Raw genomic sequence first — 24,446 nt, 5'->3', positions numbered from 1 at the left:
TCTGTCAGCCAGATTACACATGTTCAGAGTCTCATGTCAGTGCTGAAGTCAGAACACAGCATCTTTCCTGCAGAAAGAATTACCAGCCCTGGATACTCCTGCAGCAATACCCATTCTCAGTCCTTCCCTCCAAAGCTCCCAGCACAGCAGAGCTGACACTGCCAAGGATCCCACATGTGACAGCTCCCCCATACAACCACCTCTTCGGGCATACAATGGAGTGTCAGGACCCCCTGGCACCAACAACAGCACCCAGCCCTGGCCACAGACAGGGGCAGCCAGAGGCAGATACTGCTGCTGATGGGAGACGGGGACAGTGGTGTCGCCAGCCTTGTTTGTGCTGGTGTCTCTCAGGGTGTTCAAACAGGATGAGCAGAGGGTGCCCAGAGCAGCACTTGGGCCCTTGATGCCACCACAACCCAGACTGGCCAAGGAGGAAGACTCCAGCTTAGCACTAGAACATGCCATGTAATACCAGCCTGACGGTCATCTTGTCACCAGGCACAGTTTTTGGGGGTGTGGCCCCAACCTAGGTGATTCCTGGCTCTTGGAGGCATTGGGAATGCAGGCACAGACACAGTGTGATGGCAGCCTCTGGCTCTGCCAGCTCCCTAAGCCACCACAGCATACAGCATCCAGCACAAAAATCCACTCAGCTGTCTTCCCAGATGAGGACAAGGGCCTGAAGTGCCTCCCTCCACCCCCTCGCTGGCCAGGCAGTGGGTGAGCAGTATCACTAGTACAGAAATACACAGGTACTCAATTCATCCCTCTGGCTTCACCCGCTGTGCACAGGCATGGATTTGGTCAGGGTCTGCAGTGCCTCACCACCACATCCCCCACACCATGCCATCAGTGGAAAGCGATGACAAGCACAATCCCTGCCCCCTGGGCTCTGCATCCCTGCCTCTCCCCCATAGTGTCCCATGAAGGGACACGATGCTGCCTCTGCAAGGAGCAACACTATTCAGCAGCCTGCAGCCACTGGACTGCAAGAGCTGGCCGTGCAGTGTCCAGAGCTGCAGGACACACACACCATGCTCTGTGCTGGTACAGTGCACCATGCCATGAGTGTGGGATGCCCATGGTCATGAGGCAGTGCTGGTGCAGGCACTGGCATGGGTCTGGCAGCACCAGCGATGCTGCAGCTCTACCAAATATGCCCAGCCAAAGCCCTCACCACCACAGGCACGAGCCATTCCATCCCACAGAGATGGACATCTCCCAGCCTGGGCAGGAGTAACTCTCACTTGTTGCCTTCCCTATCTAGAGAATCGGGAGCCAGCACATGCTTGAATGTGGTTCTGAACTAACCCAGCTCCTGGCAGGCAGCTTCCAGCCTCTTGGATCAGCACAGGCAAGCACAAGTCCCAGGACAAGCTGTGAAGCAGCTGTGGGCAGCCTTGGCACCTGGCAGCAGGGAAACAAGCAGCGTTTTCAGCTGGTCCCCCCTTTGGGAACAATCACTGTAAAACCAGCTTTGGAGTTGGACTTATCCCCACCACAGGCATCCTGGCTGCAGCCTGGCCTTGGAGAACTGGACACTGTCTCCGGGTGAGCACAGCTCAGTGCACTCCCTGCAGCAGCAGGGCTCAGCTCCTGTGAGTCTTTCATTTGCACAGGTGCAGTTAGAATAAAATAGAAGGAAAACAATGGATGCTGGAAAGGTGCCTCCAGAGCAGGCAGACTGTTGGGAGAGGGAGGCTTTAGGAAGCGGACGTGCACTCAGCCAGCTCCGGGCCAGACTTGGCCCTGCTCACCGGAGCACAGCACACTGACCACGGCTCCAGCCATGACTGTACACCCGAAGCAGAAGCCAGGACAGGAGCCTGGGTGAGCTGGGCACAGCATGGTGCCATGCCGTGCCGGGAAGGATGCGCGGTGCCACACAAGCAATGCTCACTCACCTGCACAGCCGCTGCTTCCTTCCCTCCTGGCTCTGCTGATTGCCTGCTGCTGGAAGAGCAGCTCATCCAAGAGTGGCTCTTTGAGAGAATCCCTGTCCCCTTGACGCACACAGCCACAGGCATGCTCCCATCCTGGCCAGCATCCCCTGCTTCACTCCTCATCTGCCACCTCGGCGTCTCTAACACATCACCTCAGGTTTCTCACTTGCTCCGGGCTTGGCTCTGTTTTTGTGTGGTTTTTTTTCTTTTCTTTCATCCCTTTTTTTTTTTTCTCCCAATCTTGTTTCTATAGAAACGAGATTAGCAGAGGGGGAAATAAACCAGCCCCATGTGACTCAGATTCCGACACTGAAGAATCTCCTGGTCACGCTTGCCAGAGCTTTACGTAACCACGAGTCTGCACGGGCTCGGCTGAGGGGACCAGGCTGGGATGGAGGGACCAGACTTGGATGGGGGGAATGAGCTCAGGTGGGAGACCAGGCTTGGATGGGGGAACTGAGCCTGCATGGAGGGACCAGGCTTGGATGGGGGGACTGAGCTCAGGTGGGGGATCAGGCTTGGATGGGGAGAATGAGCTCAGATGGGGGACCAGGCTTGGATGGGGGGACTGAGCCTGCATGAAGGGACCAGACTTGGATGGGGGGACTCTGCTTGGATGGAGGGACTGAGCCTGCATGAAGGGACCAGGCTTGGATGGGGGCACTCCACTTGGACGGAGGGACCAGGCTTGGATGGGGAGACTGAGCTTGGATGAGGGGAACCAGATTTTGCTGTAGAAGGACCAACCACCAGGCAGGATGGAGCAATGCTTTGGGGTTACCTCCCCTGGCTTTGAGCTTTCTGTGGCACTCCTGATGCAACAATGTGCCACCAAATCCCACCAGCATCCTCAGAAGATGTAAGCCCCTGCCACCCTGTTGCCACTCTATTTGGCTACTTGTTAATATTGAGAGGGGGAGAAAGCAGAGAGTGCTGAAAACTGCCTGAGTCCCACTAAAACTTTTGGGGTGCCCAGGCAAGGTTGGGAAGAGGGAGGCCCAAGAAACCCCCACACTGCCAGACTCTCCTGCCCCAGCCCTCACCACTCAGGAAAGTGGGTTTGGCTGGCTATCCATGGGGTCATGGGTGACCATGAATATGGTGAGCTGCAGCCAGCCACATATTTCACACTCCTCACATTCCTCCTCCACAATTTCCTAAATCCATGAGCACCGTCCATGAGTTGAGATGTTCCACCACTGCTAGAGTGAGCAAAAGGCACAGGACTCTGCCCACAGTGAATTCCTAAGCCCTCGATGTGTTCCCTTAGCTCACAGATGGACACTGACTGCACATGGCTATTGCTGCCTGCCAATGCTGCCCACTCAGGCTTCTGCTGATGAGCCCCACATCGGTACAGGACACTGCAGATCTGGGGCTCACCCCCACTGCCCAGATGCTGCCCAGGGCTGGAAATGGGAAGCTTGGGTGATCTCCTGCTAGCACAAAACAGTTCAACCCCCGGAGCAGTGCAGTGCCTTCCCCAAGGCAGCAGCACAGGAGCTCAGTTGAGCTCATACTCCCTGAGCAGGGCTGCAGAGAGCATCTCAAGGGGATGTCGACCCAAAGAGCAGGGCATTGGAACCACACAGGGAAAGGAACTCATCAGGAAATTCTCCAATTCCCATGTTTCCTTCAGGGATTCATTGTCCCATGTCTCAGGCTGACTCAAAAAGTGATTAGTCTGCGAGATCTGATGCCATTACAGCCCAAGGTCTGCCCACAGGCTACCACATTAGGGAATCTCTCCCCCACTGAGCACCACAGTGTTGAACAGTTTGCCTCGGAACAGATCAGCCATCACCTAACAGTAATTTCATAGGATCTCAGACTGGTCTGTATCGGAAAGGACCTTAAGGCCCATCCAGTCCCAACCCCCTGCCACAGGCAGGGACATCTTGTCCAAAGCCCCTCTTCAGCTTTCTTGTAGGTCCATTTAGTGACTGGAAGCTGCTCTACGATCCGTCTTTGGGTTCCTCATCAGCCAAGGTAACGAGGAGTGGCAGCTCCACATCCCTCTTGCATTGTTGCCCCAGAGCTGGACTGTGGGGGGGTGTGTGTGCCCAGTGAGGGTTTGCTGCAAGGGGAGGAGAGTTCACCACCATGCTGAGGCTTCCAAGGCCAGAGAGAGGGACAGTAGGGATGCTGCCAGGGGGGAAAGAGTTGCAGGAGTTGCAGGAGATGGTAAAGAAAGCAGATGGAGGTCTCAAAAAGAGACAAGGAGAAATGTCTGAACAGCCCTGGGACACATTGCTGCAACTCAGGACAAGTTGACCTGAGTCCCTGAATGGTTCAGAGAACCTGAACCATTCTTCCTTGTGCCACAGCACATGTCAGTGTAAGCTGCCTCTTGGTTGATGAGTACCCTAAAGCCATAAAGAAGACAGATCAAAACCCCAGTAAGCAGAACCCAGGGCAGCCCTGCAGTAACAGGGGCTTAGGGAAGGGGCTTTCTGGCAGCAAATTTCTTGCTAGTCATCAACATTTGCCATGAACTGGGGGGCATAAGCAGCACTTAAAGACTGACAGTGAGCACTGCTTTGGCAGGCCTGGTGGATGCAGGCACCAAGGCTGATGCTGAGCTGGCTTCTCTGGGAAGGACCAAGCTGGAGCCTGCAGGCTCTGGAGCAAAGAGCCAGGATAAGCAGACAGGATCCTCTATTTAAAGTATGAGAACAGGGTCACAAAAAACTTCCACCAGCAAAAATGCTTCGATACGTACAGCTAATTATAGTTGGCATTATCAGGCTGCATTACAGTTAGCAAGTTGGTGGCTGGTCTCTATTTCTGACCCGCAACACAAGGCGGGTAGGTACACACAAGGATGAAAGGAGAAGGGAAGCAGGGGGAGAAGGACAGAGATACCTCACGGATGTATTTAAATAAGCAGCACAGCTGTTTCCAAACTGGAATAGGAGGCTTTATTTGGAGGGTACTTACAAAGAAAACCAAGGAAAGAAACACCACCCATCCCTTCAGAGCACTCTCTGGCAGCAAGCGGAGTGCCTCATGACTGTGCTTGCTCCAATCCCTTCAGCACCCTTCAGGTGTGCTCTGAGGTCCCACCCCTCCAAAAGCAGCACCCTGGGCTGACTTTTCAGAGCAATTTAGAGGCCAAATTAAAGCAGCATTCAGGAAGAAACCAAATCAAACATCCTACTTGCACTTCCTAAAGCCTGCTCCTGTTGGCCTGTCCAGTATTCAGCACCAGGGAGGTTGCTTCATGAGAGCAGAAGCAAATGACCACAGCAGCAAACCCTGGAAATGGACAGCATTTTTAGAACCTTTTTTCTTGTTTTCTTTGAAAACCAGAGTTTTGTCAAACTCAGAGTATTTGCTGCACAGAATCTGGTGCTAATCCAAGCAGAAGGAACCATCTGATGAGTCCCAAATTAAAATGTTCCTTTGCTTTGGCTTTCAAACATAGTATTTTAATACCCATGAACGCTCTGAATGGAAGGTAAATTTGCATGTCCTCCCCTAAATATTCTTTATCAAAACAATGATTTTGTTCATTTGCATTTTGACAATAACTGTCCCCGCTCTGGCCAACAGCTGCCGGTGCAGGAACAGAGATGCTGGGCACGTGTGTCCACAGCCTGGTGCGTCACACTGCACCCTCAGCCCCCATCATGCTTGTGCCACTGATGGGGACATGATGTGCAAAAGCATCGTCTTCCTCCCTGGGCATCAGCATTACCCATGGGCACGCACAGTCCTTTTGGGAACTCATCTCTATGTGGGTACAAGCGGAAGCATCTCATGGGCAAGCACAGTAAGGACGCAGTGGGACATGCTGCCAAGAGACTCTGCCCCTACTGATATGAATGTAGCCCATGAATTGGGCTGTGGGACTTCGGAAGAGGTGGGATCCTGAAAATGATATAAAATGATACAGAAATTTCCTCTTGCTCCAGACTCTAAATGATATTTAGACTGAGATCTTCTTGCACATACCATGTCAAGTTAAGACCCTGTTACAACCAGTGAGCTGTAAAACAGCTTAGAAGAAGAGAAGGATTTGGGGGCACTGGTGGATGAAAAGCTGGACATAACCCACAGTGTGCGCTTGCAGTCTGGAACCCCCCATGTGCTGGGTTGCATCCCCAGAGCGTGAGCAGCAGGTTGAGGGAGGAGAGTGTCCCCCTCCATTGTGCTCCGGGAAGACCTTCCCTGCAGTCCTGATCCAGCTCTGGGGCAACAGCACAAGAGGGGCACGGAGCTGTTGGAGTGAGTCCAGAGGAGGTCACGGAGATGCTGTGAGGGCTGGAGCAGCTCTGCTCTGGAGCCAGGCTGAGAGAGCTGCGCTGGTTCAGCCTGGAGAAGAGAAGGCTCCTTAAGGGGAGACCTTAGAGCAGCTCCCAGCGCCTAAAGGGGCTACAGGAAACCTAGAGAGGGGCTTTGGACAAGGGCCTGTAGGGACAGGACAAGGGGGAATGGCTTTAACTTGACAGAGGGGAGACTGAGATGAGCTCTTAGGCAGAAGCTCTTCCCTGTGAGGGTGCTGAGGCACTGGCACAGGGTGCCCAGAGAAGCTGTGGCTGCCCCATCCCTGGCAGTGTTCAAGGCCAGGTTGGACGGGGCTTGGAGCAACCTGGTCTGGTGGAAGGTGTCCCTGCCCATGGCAGGGGGTTGGAACTCGGTGAACTGTAAGTTCTCTTCTAACCCAAACCTGTCTATAATTCTGTGTAAGCAAAGATCTTTTCCTGACTCCCTGCCACAAACCATATCATTGATGAGCACTGTTTCATGAATGGCACATACCAGTATGAGTCACCCTCAAAATTAGCTTAATCTACTTTCAAAACAGAAATCCAGCCATCTACAGGCAACCGTTAAATAAAATCTACAAAATAAAATAGACAAATATGCTTTTCCCTGGGAAAAATCTCCATCACTTTGCTTATTTTTAACAAGTCCATACTTTCCCTTTACTATTGTTTGTAATGAAGACATTGCTCCTTCCTGAGCAGCAGGACAGAGCTTGGGCTCTTCCAACTGGGCTGCGTGAGCATGCTTGACTGTATGCCTGCCAAGGCAGAGGAACAGACTTGTTCCCGTCTTGCCAGGGGACAGGAGTGCTCTGTATCCAGTCCTGGCAGTTTTCAGAATATTCCCCCAGCAAATAAAACTTTTATCCTAATTAAAAAGATGAAAAAAATAATAATAATAAAAAAAGACAAAATGACAAAATCCAACAAATCCTTTTGTATGTATGCAATCATTGTGGACAGGTGAGAAGCACCCTGGAAGGACCTTCACCTTTCTTCACCCACTCTGGCAGCAGCTTAGGCTGAGCCCATGCCTGGCAAGACACCACTGTGTTATCCCAGCATCCCTGCTATGCCCCAGCATCCCTGTCAAGTCTCAGCATCCCTGCCATGTCCCAGTATCTTCACCATGTTTCAGCATCCCCGCCATACCTCAGCATCCCGCCATGGCCCTGCATCCCCTCCACGCCCCAGTACCCATTTCATGTCCTGGCACCCTCACCATGCCCCAGCATCCCTCTATGACCCAGCATCCCTGCCATGTCCCAACATCCTTGCCATGCCCCAGCATCCCTGTCATGCCATCCCCCTCTGCCCTGGCAGCTGTGACTTTAGCCTGCTCCCCCTCTGGGGAGCACAGGCTGCTCTGGGGCTGAGCCGTTGTTTAGTCTGAGTGCTGCACTTGTGCTGGAGCCGGCTCTTGTTTGCCATGGCCCCACGTACCATGCTGCTGCAGAAATGGAAAAGCTTGTTATGTTATTCTGGGCTGCCAGGCAGCCCAGCTTTTCCAAGTGCAGGAGAGCAGTGATGTGGTTAACGCGAGCTGGCCGCAGAGCCACGATGGTTTTTCTTTCTGGGCTGGCCCTAACCTCCTTCTGTGGACCACCCCGTGATGGGAATGCAGGTGCCAGGAGCTGTGCATGCATGTGGGAGTTGCCTGTGCACATGGAGTGCTTGTGAGTGCCCGCATGCTTGCACTGGGGGCTGCAGAGAATGAGCCCAGACCCTGGAGGCACCAGGATGTCTGCCCAGAAACACACCTCCAGCAGCATCCCACTGGCCTCAGGGACACGTCCCATGGTGACACACTGAGCCTGACCCACGCATGCGTTGCCTCCAGCTAGAGCTGAGAGCTTGGTGGTCCTGGTGGCCCCCAAAGGGGCACACAGTACCTCTATGTTTCATTCACAAAGCTCCTCAAACTGGTGAAGTAGCACCTATAGAAGAACTACATAATAAAACCCAATCCATGGAGGATCCTGGGCTTTTTGTTTGTTTGTTTGTTTTGGTTTTTTTTTTTTTGTTAACTAACTAAAAGGAAAAAGGAGGAATGCACAATTACACAAGACTGACCCTAAGATATAAAACTGGTGTACATCAGCACCAGTTGGGAAAAACTCATCCATTTTCAGTCAGAAGAACAATGCCATAAAATGCCACCAAGTTACACACAGCTCTCTTCTGCCCTCTGTGCTGCCTCTCCTACAGAAAGTGAGCAGTTACAAGGGACAGCTGGGTCAGTCTACAGACCCCACTCTGCTGTCAGTACCCTCCAGGTGATGAGCAGCAGCGATGGTCCTGGAATGGGTCCCAGGATGGACAGCAGGAAGATGTGTAGTTGTGGATGCACCCATGGGACTCGTGCACAGCATGCAGTGCCCCTGATGGTCCAGCTGCCACAGGGGTGGATCTGTCCTAGGGACTGGGAGATGGGGACCCACCAGGTCAGTGTTGCAAAAACATTGTTCCATATTAAAGAACTATTTCCCTCAGGTTTTGGGAGCACGTCAGGATTTACAACCCAGCCCGCTGGGCTCTCTTGCACCAGTGCATGAATCTGCATCTTTTTCTGTTCCCAAAATCTTCACTGCTTCCCAGTTCAGTGAGAACCTCTCACCACCCTACCCAAGGCACTCACCCATCAGCTTTGCCCAGCAATGTAGACGGGGATGCAGCACACTGCTTAACAGCCCTTGAAATAACAGGGACCAGGAGAATGGAAAACGCATCCCTACAGGCAAACCGTAGCTCATCCAAACTTCCCCCCAGTCCAAAAGCCCCCTTGAAAAGGCATGACAGGGATTTACAAAGGTCCCTCTTGCAAGAAGGGGGAAAATGCAGGAGAGAAAAGCCCTTGGCGTGCCTCCCCCCACAGCGGGGATGTGCTGCCGGGCTGTGAGGGACTTGAAGAGATTTGCGATGCAATAAAAACATTCCTGCCTGCGAAGCATGAAACCCCAAAAGTTTATGGGAAACCACTGTCTTCGGGATGTCTGCATATCTTCAGGCATCCTGGGAGCTGTAGTTCAAAGAAACCAAGAAAAAGCAAGCGGTTGATAATGATGGTTTCTGGATGAAGGTTGTGTGACTATTGGCTCCCACATGAAAGCCTGAATTTCTGGGATGCTGAGCCCATTTCTGCAGCCAAGTGAAAGGATTGCTTCTCGGCGCCTGGGGCATGAGAGACTCCAGCAACAAGGCGAGGGAGAGCAAGAAGTTCTTGCTGCCCTCAAGGAAGAACAAATGGTCTCAGCTCCAATAAGAATGACCCAAAAGCCAAACATCCATGACTAGGAGGAGGGATGTGCTGCAATGGGAGCCAAGCAAGACAGGCCAAAGCCATTTCCAGGGCCAGGAGCCTCACTGTGATCCACCAGAGATGTGGTCCCTGTGTGGAGCACGTCTCCAGCCAGTATCCAGCCAAGGACCAGCTGGATGGGGTGACCTCAGCAAGAGACTGCGCATGGGGATGGGGTCCTCCTCCAGGCTGCAAGAAGACCCAGCACAGCCATTTTCACCTGGTACTATGAAAACTATAGGACACCAGTCTGGGCTGCACGGACTCAGCTAGAAGCCCAGTCTCTGTGCCTAGGTTTCCACATTAACTCTTACTATCCACCTGTCCCCAGGTGTATAGGGACTGTCCTTTGCTGTTTGAACACCCACAGGGAGATGAGCTCCTCAGAAGCCAGCTGTCTACGCTGCACCATGCCCAGCATCATTCAGTCACCGTCAGGCACATTTCCTCGGATCCCACCAGGCCAGCAAAAGGTGGTTTATTCTGACACAGGAGCCTTTTAATGTAAGAGTCACCCCCAGCAGGAAAACTAGTGGCACTTGACATCCTCCAGATGAGACATTGCCCATCAGCAGAGCTCTGGCACCTAAAATGCCCTTCATGCATGGCCACACTGAGGGCAGCAATGCGGGGACAAGGATGTGAGAGGGTTGCATCTCTTCCTAGACTGAGCCTCTAGTGATGCAGATGAAGACACTTCTGTTCCCAACCAAGGAATCCTGCGGCAAAGACCACAGCCATAGGGCAAAGGCAGCAGCAGGGACATGAGCCATGGTGGGTGACCTTCTCACTATCTGCCTTTCATCATGGGCTTGGGCTTCACACGTCAGACCACAGCACTGCTCTGTGGTTGTGCAAGGCCCTCTCTGCCTTTGGACAACATCTGCCCACTAACACAAGCACAGTGGAGACACACAATGACAAACCCGTGATGTGAGGCTTGGCACTGGCTGACCTGAAACCCTAGCTTGACAGCAATGAAAGATGAACCAAGGGATGGCTTGTCCTTGGAGAAAACCTGTAGCCCTGAAGCATCAAGAAGAGGTGGATTATTCATGCTGTCAACAGCATGGGTGTTTTGCACGTCTCATCTTCCCCCTCCATCCTTGAGCACAGAAAACATTGCAGGTTGTTGCTGTGAACATATCTCAGTGCACAGTGAATGATGCCTGTGGGCTGGGGACACCACGGCAGGAAGGTCCCACTGAATACAGCACCCTTCACACCTTGCTGCAACTCCACCCAGGCTATAGCCTTCCAGCTTCTCAGAGCAAAACCTGCCTTTTAATGCAACCAGTTGGCAGATCCACAGGGCGCTGCAGCCAAGAGCTGAGGCTCTGGAGGCTCTGAAGAAAGATGTCTGTTTTCACAAACAGTACAAAAGAGAACCTGAGACAGCCACGGCCATAACAGGTAAGATGAGAGACCTTGTCTCCAAGATTTAGGGCATCGTGGTGTCTTCTGCTTCCTTTTCCTTGACTGTCAAACTCACACACAGATCCTGATCCTCCCTGGAACTAAATCCCAGGTTTACTGAAACCATACCGTGGACTCAGCATTTCACTGTTCTGAGGTGTCTCAGCCCTGCTTGGTACAAACCCCTCCTCCACAGGAAAGGGTCCCACCAGGTAGGTGGCCTCCTGAACCTCCCCAGACCAGGCTCCCTACCTCCAGTCAATCCCCATGAGTCCTCAGCATGTAGCTGTCACTAATGCAGCACGTGGGTTCAGCACATGGGGCACTCCAACTCCCCAGGGCAGAGCATGGTCTTGCAATGGTTGTCCTGACTTGCTTCAAATCTCAGTCTGGTGTCCTCGGTCTGTTCCACAGTACTGATAAAACCCAACTGAGGAAGATGGTGGGGCTTCAGGAGCAGAACAGATGCTTAGCCTCCCATCCAACTCCAGCCAAAACATGGCTCCCACCTGCAGCACATGCAGCAGCTCAGCCTTTGCTACATATTCGCAGGCACCTTCAGTCTTCCCTTACACCACTCAACCCTGTTAGAATGGTTTTCATTGCACCCTGATCCTCAGCAATGGGTATCTCTGAAGCAGAACCTCATGGGGGAATGGAGGAGCAGGATGCTGCTGTTCAGCCCATTTCTGAAAGGAAAAGCAACCATCTGGGTTCAAAACATCTCTCAGCAGCTCGGAGGAACACACACATGCTGCCATGCTTTGATACAAGATGGTTCAGTGCTGCCCAGAAACATAACTTAGGCCTCATGCAGTCACTTCACCAAGCCCTCTCTTTGAATTAATGCCACCTTTCAAATCAGACTGAAAGTGCTGATGTCTGTCTACTATACAAGGAGTCCTTCCCCAGACTACTTTTTCCGAATGTGCCAAAGCAGCAAAGGGTTACTAACTAGGGACAAAATGAGGGCAGGAAGGGAATATGCTGTTCTTTGATACGGACTGCGCTAATGAGCGTTATAAAACTAAAGAGCAGAAAAGACTTAATGACTTCAACCCTAGAAAAGCTCCAGTCAAGCCCCAAAGCAAAACAGCAGAAAGAAGGGAAAGTCCAGTGTGGTTCCAGCACCTAGGGTGCTGGTTCAGTGCCTCTCGTGTCCAGCAAAAGGTCGCTTGATTAAAGTGGAGGTAACCCAGGCCCCTCTGTTAGTCCTGGGCAAGTTTTCAGCCAGCCATAACCTTGTCATGATAGAAAGATCATTACAATATGATCATGACATCATGCTGAGAGAGCTGGGCTTGTTCACCCTGAAGAGAAGGCTCCTTAAGGGGAGACCTTAGAGCAGCTCCAGTGCCTAAGGGGGCTACAAGAAACCTGGAGAGGGGCTTTGGGCAAGGGCCTGTAGGGACAGGACAAGGGGGAATGGCTTTAACCTGACAGAGGGGAGACTGAGATGAGCTCTTAGGCAGGAGTTCTCCCCTGTGAGGGTGCTGAGACACTGGCACAGGGTGCCCAGAGAAGCTGTGGCTGCCCCATCCCTGGCAGTGTTCAAGGCCAGGTTGGACGGGGCTTGGAGCAGCCTGTTCTAGTGGAAGGTGTCCCTGCTTGTCTCAGGGGGTTGGAACTGGGTGAGCTTTAAGGTCCCTTCCAGCCCAAACCAGTCTGGGATTCTATGAAAGGGCTGTTAGACGATGGCTGATCAATGGCTTTGCAAAACACAATTCACTAAGAGCACCACTGCAGGCACTGGTCGTTGTCTTCTTCAGCATGTCCTACCACTCACTTCCTGGAGACATGCAGCTGCTGTGCCTGCTCTCCCTACTCCTCCTTGCAGCTGGTTAATCCATGGAGAAGAGGAACTGCCACACCATGATGCTCAGGCCTTGATGCTGCAAGGGGATCGAATTCTTATGGCCTTGCGAGTGGCACTTAGGTTTGCTTGAATGGTTGGCTTTGGTTCCCTCAGCTGCTGCAGGGACTCTGCTTTTACAGGACTAAGTCCAACCAAACACTTAAGCATGTGCTCATCTCCCTGGTAAGAGGAGCCCATAGAGATCAATGCTTCAAAAAACACTTTCCTGGATCAAGGCCACAGTGATGGAGCTACCACCACCAAAGCCATACCTGAACAGGACCTCCCAGTGCTGTGTCTCCCTAGGAAAAACAGCAGAGCCATACTGAATATCAACCTATATTTTAGGTGTTTCAAAATAAGCAAACCTCCCTTCCCCTGCAAAATAAGAGAAATCCTAGAAAAAACAGAGCGCAAACTGTACCTTCACACATCCCCCACTGAGTGCCAGCCCAGGGCAAGCACAGGGAGCCTTGAGTCCAAAGACAGTCACATTTTCTAGGGAGCATGTTAGCACAGCCCTGGAGCTAGTGGCTACAGGTAAATTGGCTGCAGGGAGCCCCCGGACTCCCAGCACCACACCAGGCTCAGCAGAGACAGGAGCTGGACCCTGGCAGGACAGATGCTCTAAATTGGGAATGAAAACATTCCCCCCCCTGCTCAGCAGAAGCATAGGCTCAAAGTGAGCCCTTGTCTGGAACAGACAGCAGGCGAAGTGAGGCGACGACGACAGCTCCACCAGAGTCCAAAATATACTCGGCAACTTGTTTTGAGTTACCTTATGCAGGGCTTTAAAAAAATCACTTAAAAATTTCCACCCAACCTGGCTGCGGAGCAGCAAGAGGACCCTGGGTTTTGTTTCCATCGGTACAGTGATTCTGATCTGAATTCCCACCCACTCCACGCATCCTGGGGAGTGAACTAAGAGAAATTTCAGTGTGGAGAAGAGCCACGGAGATGACAGCCACCCAACATATGCTGATCTTGAGTGACGACCACAAAGGCACCTGGCTGGAGGTGGGAGCGGTGTGCTGTCCCACCACCCCAGTCCTTGCCTCACAGTGCCCAGTCCCCACAGGCCCATCAACCTTAGATAAACACCCAAAGGTTTATCTTGCTGCACAAACACCACAGTGCAGCCTCCCTTCCTCATCCTCTAGCATTGAAAGCTCCTGCTCATGGTTCAAATCAACACGGCTGCATTACAAACAAACCTGTAGGAGGGGGAGAGAGAGAGAGAAAGAAAGAATCCCTAGAGGGATCTGGAAGGCACTGGAGGAGCTAAAAATAAGCACTGCCAACAAGTCAGTGTAGAAACAGAAAGCTAAAATCCCTAATAATAGAGGGTTGCCAGCCGGAGGAGGGAGATGACTAGCACCTCACACTCTGGCTCTGCCCACCAAGGCTCCTGGGGAGAGCAGGAGCACGGAGACCAAAGGGCATTGCTGCTTCTCAAGCAGTGCTGGGTAATCTCCAACAGAGCTCAACTCTCAGGCTGGGCAATGTGGCACTGAGGTTCCTTGATGCCTTTTAGCCTTGTATTTTCAAATCACCTCTCAAGATAGGCCAGCAATTGTGAAGGACCACGGTGCTTGAGCCAAACGCCTCAATCCCTCCTTCTCTCCCTTCTAAGCTCCAGAAATCAAGCCAAATCCGGTGTCCTTTCCAGTGCTGGTCACCATTTTTCCCACATTCCTCAGGTGACAGCAGTCCAGTCTCAGGGCTCATCTCCATAGCTGTTTTCTCCCCTCCAAGGATGTGTGCCCTGACCCAGGCTTTACACCCCCATGAATATGTGTCATCATAGGCAGAAACCTCAGCACACGGGCACAGTGATCCCACAGCTATACGACAACAGAACCATTCTTGGAGAGTATGTCAGAGGCTAAGGACGGCAGCTCGCTTACAATGAGAAATTCAAATGTGAATTTCAAGATACCACAGGACCAGAAAAATCTGCCCTGGATGCAACTGTGGTAGACAAGGAGGGTGGAAGAGCCCTGGGTTTATCCACCAGGCTCTAAGAGAAATCCAAGCTCACTGGAAGGTCCCAGTGCAATGGCTTTTGTTCTCCATGTCCCCAAGGCCTGGAGCGGGAAATGCATCCCCAAGATAGATCGCGTGTGCTTGTGCTACCCCAAGCCATCACGCTGCCAGCAACAACAGTAGGGACCACCTCTGTGGCCAAGAGGACATGTACTGCTTACACCCATCCATCCTCAGAGCCAACATCTTCCGCCTGTCCCCAAGGCAGCCTTGGCACAGGCCTCCTGGTGATGAAGGGCAGCGCTGGAGGGACACGAGACAATGACAGCCCAAGTGGGAGCAGGGTAATCTGATGACTTGCACTTGCCTCCCCCAGCCCGGTGGCAGGCTCGGGTGACTAATGCTGCAGGAAGGGGATGCTGCTCTCCTGACACAATACACGCTGTTAATCCTACAGGTTTATCTGTCACTTCCGTGCCAGCTGCAGGAGCCAGCACCATCCTGCCCAGCTCCTGAAGCACTCCCATGGGAATTGCATGGCCTCCAGCTCCCTATGTGCCTCCCGGCTGCCCTATCCACTGTCCCAGCCCCAGCTCCTCCTTTCTCTTTCCTCTTCTTCAATAAAAGCTCTTGGAGGAACAAAGTATGTCAATGGAGTGTTTGCTTAAATAAAATGAGCTGGAAATGAGTGGGAGCCTGAAAGTTCATTGTCTGGGCTCAAAGGGGGAAATAAGACTACAGCATGGATGGAAACTCACACCTGGGGTCAATGCAGACACAGGGCACCCTGCTGCAAGGGCAGGGAACCACAGAAGTGTAGAAATCTCTAGATGGGGCAAAGTTCCCAGTAGCCCCCAGGCCTCCCCAGTGCCTCCCCACCCCACTGCTCCATTTGGGGACCCCCATATCCCCCACCACCATTGGCAAGCAGGACCAGGACTCACCCTGACCTGCCCACCACTTGCACACCAAGCACCTCACCTCCGTCTCTGAAGCAAGAGCCCTGGACAAGCCCAAAGGATGTCCCCAGGGACACAGACATCAGGTCCCACAGGCAGCACTAGCTCTTGGTCCAGGAGCCCCACAGGCAGATAACCTGCCACTGGTGACAGTCTGCACCATGCAAGTGCTGGGGCATGCGGCTCAGCAATAACCCAGCTCTCCAGCTCAAGAATGTCCAAATAAATACAGAAATATATTAAAAGGCCATAAATAAGGCTGCCTGAGATGGCTGTTTGTCTCCTGCCTGGCCAGGACCCCCTCTCCCCTGTTGCTGTTTGCCTTGGCAGATGACAGCTGGGTAATTTGTTTCCATTGCAATGAAGTCCTAATTAACTGGAATAAACTTTTTACACTAAGTGTGTTTGTTTAACAAACTGGCTCTTTCAGAGCCTCACCGAGACCTGATTGATGCATTTCAGGGGAGTGGAAACACGCTGGGTGCTTGCACATTAAAGCTGCAGTGTCTGAGCAGGCTGGGGCTGAAAGGGCTCTCTCTGTGTTTGGGAAATCAAAACTGACACCTCTGATGTCTGGCCTAGGACGGAGATTTCAGCATGGCCTTTGTGTACAAATATTCAGGGTTTCACATTCACTATGGCTGACACCCCACCCACACCCCCAGTGTCCTCACTGCTCAGGGGAACAAGGTCTTGTGGCAAGGAGATCCCCTAGGATCATGCTCTGCACTGGTGGGATCCATCACGTGGTCCAGCCTGATGCTGATGGATGATCCATCATCATCCATCAGGTCCATGATGCTGATGCTGATCATATAGCAGACCCACTAACTGTGATGGACGTGGTGCCTCCTAATGACAGCACTGGTGGCTCTAGCCAGCCAACAAAATGCTAAAGGTGGGACCTCCACAGGATGCTTTCAAAAAAGCAGGACAGATATCTTCAGCAGCAGCCATGCTGCTTCCTCCCTACCTTCAGAGATCAGCTTCATCACTTATGAAGCCAGTGATTTGCAACAGCGACACTAGGGCAGTTAGAAATCAGTCTGAGATGGTTAGAAACTGGTTAGAAGTCTGAGACTAGTTTCTGGTTGAAACCAGGACTTTCAGTGACACTCACCAGCTCTGGGGAGGCCAGGGACACAGAAGCTTCATAAGAGCCTAGAAGCAGATTCCTCCTCATCCTCAGAGCCATCCAGTTGGTCTGGAAATGGCAAAACCAAGCAGCCGCATGGCAGATTTGGTATCAAACACAACCAGGTTTGGCAACCTAGCCCTCACACAGGTGGTCAAAATGCTGTGTGCATCCAGAGAAGCTTACTGGAAACATCTGGGAACAAGGGAAACATCTGGAGATAGTAGCTCTTGTGCTGTACCTTCTTTGGGAAGATTGTTGCCAAGAGCTGAAGGACCCTCAAGACAAGCAATGCTAAGGGCACACATTTGGATCCTGCCTGGAATGCTAAGCCCACACCTGGTGCCTGAAACTGTAAGAACATGCAGCTTTTGGAGTGAGTCCAGAGGAGGCCACATAGGTGCTGCAAGGGCTGAAGCAGCTCTGCTCTGGAGCCAGGCTGAGAGAGCTGGGCTGGTTCAGCCTGGAGAAGAGAAGGCTCCTTAAGGGGAGACCTTAGAGCAGCTCCAGTGCCTAAACGGGCTACAAGAAAGCTGGAGAGGGGCTTTGGACAAGGGCCTGTAGGGACAGGACAAGGGGGAATGGCTTTAACCTGACAGAGGGGAGACTGAGATGAGCTCTTAGGCAGAAGTCCTTCCCTGTGAGGGTGCTGAGACGCTGGCACAGGGTGCCCAGAGAAGCTGTGGCTGCCCCATCCCTGGCAGTGTTCAAGGCCAGGTTGGACAGGGCTTGGAGCAGCCTGGTCTGGTGGAAGGTGTCCCTGCCTGTGGCAGGGGGTTGGAACTGGATGAGCTTTAAGGTCCTTACCCACCCTAATCAGCCTGTGGTTCTGTGATCTGCCAAACGGTGGCTTAGGATCCAGGACAAAAGCTTTGATTAAAAGAAGGACAGAAAAGGAACACAATAGGAAACAGATGACCAAACTGGTGCTTGAAGAGGGCACATGGAACTACCTTGCTGACTCTGGCAGGAATTCCCATGCAATGGGAAACTGCAATGCTGTGCAGCTCCATGGTAGGACCTAGGTCATGAGGAGCCCCAATTTGAAACTGTATTTCAGCTTTCTAATGAGATAGCTGTATCAGTAATAAGCATCTCTGACATCTGAGGGGCAGAATGAATGCAGCTGAGCCTTCCCTCCTTGGGTGCTTTTTCCTTCCTACATGATACCACAAAGAAAAACCTGTAACAGCTCCTGTTTGAGAGCTGTCAGCTCCAGAAGTTTTCTTGAAGCATTCAAGCCTTTTGGAAGGTTTGGCTTTTCTATTTTTAAATGTGGAAATGGGATTTTGCAGGCCCTGGGGTTCCTTTTGCCTCCTTCTCCAGCCTATTTCCTGAAAGCAGTACACACAATTCCATTTACTGTGCGGCAAGAAGGTGTTTTCTTGTGGCTGAGGGTTAGCAACCTCCCACAACCTCTCAGTAGAATGTGTCAAAGTCTTGCCAAGGTCTGTCTCCCTGTACTTTCCATAGTTTGATTCAGTCAGGTCTTTAATTAGGTAGAAATACCATTCTCCAGTGTTTCTTCAGTAATTATTATAGGCTCAGCCTACCTTCAGTCATACCTTCTGGATGTGTTGACAGCCATAAGTGGCAAGACTGATGCCAGAGATCTGAGCTAGCTGTCATGGAGAGATGAGGTACTTCTGGAAGAAGAATTAATTTCCCCATAAATTACACGGCGCTGCTGGAGGTGATGCCCTTTTACATGATGTCCCAAGGCTGAAGAGACAATGAAGCACCCGCACCCTTGTCCCTTCCCACAGCACATCTCATGGGAGTCACTGTGCTATTCTGAATCCTGTCTTTGATAATGCCAGAAAACTTGCAGAAAAGCTCTAAGCCTGAAATATCTGCACACACTGCGTTGTCAGGATGCAGTAAAGACAATAGCATTTTCCTCCTTTAATGTCCTCACACTGTTTCCTGAGCAAACTGGTGTTATCTACATGTCTCCTCACAGTCTGCTCAGTACAGACCAAGTAAATCAGTGTATTCAGCCTGATTATCCCTCCAGAGCAAAGAGCCATAGGATAAACACCAACTTCAGAGCTTGGGGACCCAGCCAATTGCCCTCAAGGTTAATGCTGTTATTTCCACCACCAGCAGCAATTTGTGCTTCTCAGGAGCTCTGGTGGCTCAAAGCCGCAGGGTCTCCACCCACAGCATACATCCTGTTCTGCTTGTGGTCCATACCGGTGCAAAGCAGTAAACAACCACGCTGGAGACAATCACAGAACTGTTTGGACTGGAAGGGACCTTAAAGCTCATCCAGTCCCAATCCCCTGCCATGGGCAGGGACACCTTCCACCAGACCAGGTTGCTCCAAGCCCCGTCCAACCTGGCCTTGAACACTGCCAGGGATGGGGCAGCCACAGCTTCTCTGGGCACCCTGTGCCAGCGCCTCAGCACCCTCACAGGGAAGAGCTTCTGCCTAAGAGCTCATCTCAGTCTCCCCTCTGTCAGGTTAAAGACATTCCTCCTTGTCCTGTCACTAAAGAGAGAGGATCAGCTTGGAAGGACATTGCAAATGGTCTTTCCCAACAGATGATGCCTGGCAGTGGGCTCAGGATGCTCTTCTACAGAACAGCACCACTGGCAGGCGAGCATAGGGCAACCTCCGGTGCTGCCACACTGCAAAGTGCTCAGATACTCTCAGGTTGGCCCTGGTGAGGCTGGTCTTAGGTGAGGACAAGCTGCTGAAGATAGAGCAGGCTGCTGTTGCTGCTGATGGTTCTGTGGCCCAGCTGTGTGACTAGCACCACAGATGAAAGCATGGAGAGAAAACATCAGAACTGAGAATTTCAGTAAAAAGACCCACTAATCTGTGGTTGTTCCAGGACAGAGTATCAGAGCCCTTGCTCGTGCTGTGCTGACAGGCAAAGCAGCAATCTCTTGAGACAATGTGCGGCAGTGAGGTTGAGAAAGGAGCATGAGGAACGGGAAAATTTCACTCACAAGCAGAAATTCAACACACTTGACATCACTGAAACTGCTATGACTATTTACGTGATCAGACGTCTCTGTGTAGGAGGGACGGCAAGGAAGAAAGAGGAGGGCACTCAGTGCTCTCCAGTACATGCCATTATACTCTTTTCTTTAGAACTACAGACCTTTTAGCAGTCAGTGCTTGAAGAAATACACATTTACCTTCTCACCAAGGACTGGGAAGAGGCACAGCACATCATACCTGAGCCAGCACAGAAGCTCAGCCTTAAATATATGTTCTTAATGGATTGAGAGAAATAATGTGTTACAAAGGATTTGGGTTTGTGAGTCACACACGCCAGGAGACTCATGAAGCCAGCAGTAAAATACCACATGCACTTCTAAAGACTGCAGTTGATAACTTTTCAATGCAGAAGTTAATGCACTGAATGTCTGTTAAATCCTAATTTCATAGTTAGGAAAACTCGCTTAGAAATCCTCTTCTCTAAATGAAGGCTAAAAAGTGGAACTGGAATGTACAATAAAGAGTCATCAATACAAATTTAAAAATACAATGTGTAGGAAACTGATCAGGGAAACTAAAGGAGGGGAAAATGCATGGCTGGAGATGCCAAATATGCTACCAAGAGACACACACTCTAGCAATAGGTCCCTTCCCAGAGAGCAACGGGACCATTTTTAAGCAGAGACTGTAGGACTGCTCATAATGATGCAGGAAAAGCAAACATTCAGTAGATGCTTATTCTGTGTTTGGGGAAAAAGGATAGTGAAGTACTTTCTAGTAGAGATGAAGCTTTCTGAAACCATTAGTATACTCACCTGCATCCAAATACACTAAACCAAATACACTAAGCAGCCAGCACAGATAATGTCCCTGCAGAGCTGGGGAGGGATTTCTGGGCTCTACTGCTTGTTCTGAGCAAACTTGAAGCTGCCACATTCAGATGGCAAATGGCTCCTTCACAGCAATATTCCCAGCCAGCAGTGAAGATGACCTAGTTATTTACTAAATGGTCAGCCTGATATAAGACCCAGAAGACAGGGCTCATCTGGAATTAAATTAAGAAATAATTAAAGGCTGTAAGTTATAATTAAAGTCACTCAGTGTGTCTTTGTTGAGCAGAGATCTCATCAAATGAGCCTGATGTCACTCTTTAACAAATACAGGCTGAGCTGAAAAGACACCCCATACGTTAGTGCTGTGCAGGCAGAGTGCACTAAGTGCTTCTTGACATCCTGATTTTAGAAGACAGGACTATACAGTACCAACAAAGCAAGTTAAATGATGAAGAGATGGCTGACAGGTCTCAATCAGAAACTCTCAATGGGGCTCCACAGGGAGCATGCTAGTCAACACCTCCATCGATGAGCGAGGAGAAAATACAAAATACTCACCCCCAAAAAATCAGAAGCTGACAGGAAGATTGATGTAACAGTAAATATTGATGGGGAGAGAGTGAAATGTGGGTTGCTTGGTAATGCTGAGACCATTCAAACACTGTACATGTTAATGCAGTCCAGTGCAGAATGACACACCTACGTAGAAGGATTTCAGACTGTATATATGAACATGGACTGTATCCCAGACAGGAAAGAGCCTCCAGAAAAGCTCAAGGTCACCACGGGTGACCAACCCAACACAAGGCTCTAATGTGATGCTGTGATGAAAAATGCTGATGCAGTTCTTGGGGGAGAGGAGAGTTACACATATTGCACTGTTGAGACAGACGCAGAAGTGCTCCAGTGATATGGGTCCCCACATTTAAAAGGGGACACAGAAAAAGCAGGCTGGAGGGATGAGTCACAAAATTGATCCATGGGCTGGAGAAATTATCTTGCTGCAAAAGATTTGAGCTATATTGAGCTTATTGTCAAAAACTCTGCCACCCCTCCACAAACCAGAGCGGCACCAACTTCTTTTATCCAGTGAGACACACAGAGAGCCAGAGCCTGGGAGCTGAAGACCAACAAGCTCAAACAAGTTTCAGGTCAGGATTAGGTACCTCTCAGAGATGCTCAAAGGATTAGGTCCCTCTCAGAGTGCAATCACAATGTCTTCAGCTTGCTGAGAAGCATGTGAGCAGCATTTACATCTCTACAGCACACAGGAAGCCAAGAGGCATGATCCCAGACCCTTTCACACCTAAACCCCATGCAAATGAATCCCAGCAGATAACTGGAGCTCTGAGGATAACCCTTGGCATGCATTATGATGAAGAGGGGTGACTCACAGGATAGCACTGGCTTTGGAGCGCTGAGGAGCTGGGAGGCACTAAGCAGCAGAGATAGGTGCTGGCTCACAAAGGTGAGGTTCAGAGCTAGAATCATAGAATCACAGAATCATAGAATCAGCCAGGTTGGAAAAGACCTTTAAGATCAGCAAGCCCAACCGTTCCTCAGCGCTAAACCATGTCACCAAGGGCCTCATCTACACGGTTTGTGAACACTTCAGGGATGGTGGCTCCACCACTGTCCTGGGCAGCCTGTTCCAATGCCTGAATACCCTTCAGGGAAGAAATTGCTCCTAATATCCAGCCTAAACCTCCCCTGGCACAACTTCAGACCGTTTCCTCTTGTCCTATCATTTGTTACTTGGGAGAAGAGACCGATCCCCACCTCCTGGCCCCATCACCCTTTCAGGTGGTTGTAGAGAGCAATAAGGTCCCCCCTGAGCCTTCTCTTCTCCAGACTAAACCCCCCAGGTCCCTCAGCCATTCCTCATCACACTTGTGCTCCAGACCCTCACCAGCGCCATTGCCCTTTTCTAGACCCACTCCAGCACCTCAATGTCTCTCTTGTAGTGAGGGGCCCAGAACTGAACACAGCTAGAAGTTCAACTTGTTGAGAGGAGTCCCCGTCAAGCCTCATGCCAGGAACAAAGCGTGTAGGAAAGGATCTCTCACAGCTCTTGGAGAAACACCACAAAAAAGTGCTGCCTGAGCACCTTGGGGAACACTTCAACTCACTTCTCCCTCTTGGCACCCAGCTGTGGAACCAATGGCTGCTGTGGGTGGAAGCATTACCTCCCATGTTAAAAGCATCTCCATGTTGACTCACTGCAGCAAACACATTACTCTCTCGCTCAAGGGAGAATGCAGCCTTGGTTATTGTGTTAAAAAATGCCCATCTTCCCACGCTCGATTCCCTTTTCATTATTAATGCGGAGCAGAGCCAATGTGAAAGGGCTGCAGCTGGTGCATAGGCTTCTGTGCCGAGCTCAGGTCTGAGCTGGCAGTGTTGTTCTCCCATCCTACAAGAAGGGAAGGCAACCCTGGGCTCAGGCCAGTGGAGCAGGCAGATCCCATTTCAGTGTCTTCACCAAAGGACCAGCAACTGTCATCAAGCGGCCTTGCACACTCAGTTCCATTGGTTCGGAAGAAGCAGCAAGGAGAGGAACCTCATGGTGAGCGAGGAGATCTTCTCATAGCATGAGGCACCATAGGAGATGGGCTGAGGATCAGCCCCAGTCTCAGCGAAGGCTCCATGGGGACAGAAGCACACCCAGCATTACTGGGAAAGTGCCTGGTTTGCAGAAACATGCACCCTTCAGTTGGGACAGAAGGAAGAATGACATAAAGACACCAAGTCCTTTTGTGGCAGGGACAGGGACAGGGAATCAGGGCCAGGCAGGTTTTCAATTGGACTAGAACTGAAATTACAGGGCGGGGGGGGAACCCAACTCTGCTTTGGTTGAAAGAAAAGGGCTGGGGGGATAGGAGAAAAAAGCCCTTCAAGTTTCTATGACAACCTGCACAGTGAAAGCCTACATGCAACCTCACTTAACACATTAAAAGCTGCACAGAAACAATGAAAACTAAAACTGTTTTACCTCCAGGTCTGGGAGGGCTGTTCCCAGCTGGAGAGCAAGAGTGGGCACCCAGAGCAGGGCAGACTGGGTTCCACCAGCACCAGCAACTCCTTCTCCTGTCCCCTGGGCTCAAGGGACTGCTGAAACCAAGTGGCTCCTTATCATGACCTCTCTCAGGCCAAGATATTTAACTTGTGTCATAGAGGGTCCCAGTGTCATCTCCGTCCTCATAAATCTGGGTGCAGAGCACCCAGGAGATGTAGGGGTCCAGGGTGAGCACTTCAACACAGCCAGCAGTAAAAAAAGGAAACGAATAAGATTTGGATTCATTCATACTCCACAAAACCCAGTGGTCTTCAGCAGGATCAGATCAGCCAGGTCTCCAGAAGACTTTCTGGACTGAAGGAATTACTGGGAGAGACTGGACCACCTTAGCTTAAAAGATTAGCACACCACAGGGCAGGGGACACCTCCTGAAGGCCAGAAGGAAAGCTGCACAACTGTTCATAGACTGGATCATCAGCCAGTCTCTTGCACCCACTGCAAATGTCTAATACAACTCTCTGCTACAGCATGACCCGTTTCTGCTAGAACCAGCTCTGCTCTCCACCATGGACTGTCATTTGATGAACCAGGACATTTCACCAATGTACCTTTCCAGGATTCCCTTCTTCTCCCAGCACTCGGACAGGCTTAAAGCCCTTCCACCTGCCTGGACCTCAGGCTCTGAATCCACTTCCCCCAGGGAAAATATGTTCTAAGCTTGCAGTAACGTTTCAGTGGCCCAGCCCCAGCTGCTAGCCCTGACCAGCACCATAATCTT

At 51.2% G+C, this 24,446-nt stretch overlaps 1 protein-coding gene across 8 annotated transcripts in view; it reads right to left on the bottom strand.

Moving 5' to 3' along the window:
• LOC133210912 (ankyrin repeat and fibronectin type-III domain-containing protein 1-like) overlaps positions 1-24,446 on the bottom strand; it is a 227,458-nt gene that overhangs the window by 43,728 nt on the left and 159,284 nt on the right. For 2 of the 8 annotated variants that reach the window (XM_061350764.1, XM_061350766.1), the window contains exon 1: positions 1,908-2,261. The exons of the other annotated variants lie outside the window; for them this stretch is intronic. The gene's annotated coding sequence lies outside the window, so the exon portion shown is untranslated. Of the gene's footprint in view, positions 1-1,907; positions 2,262-24,446 lie in introns of those variants that run through there. 8 annotated transcript variants of the gene reach the window in all.

Source organism: Neopsephotus bourkii, unplaced genomic scaffold (assembly GCF_033783945.1).
Source record: "Neopsephotus bourkii isolate Nb327-2 ecotype Australia unplaced genomic scaffold, CSIRO-AGI_Nbou_v1 NB_533, whole genome shotgun sequence".
Lineage (NCBI taxonomy): Eukaryota > Metazoa > Chordata > Aves > Psittaciformes > Psittacidae > Neopsephotus > Neopsephotus bourkii.
This window is presented reverse-complemented; position numbering and strand designations above follow the sequence as displayed.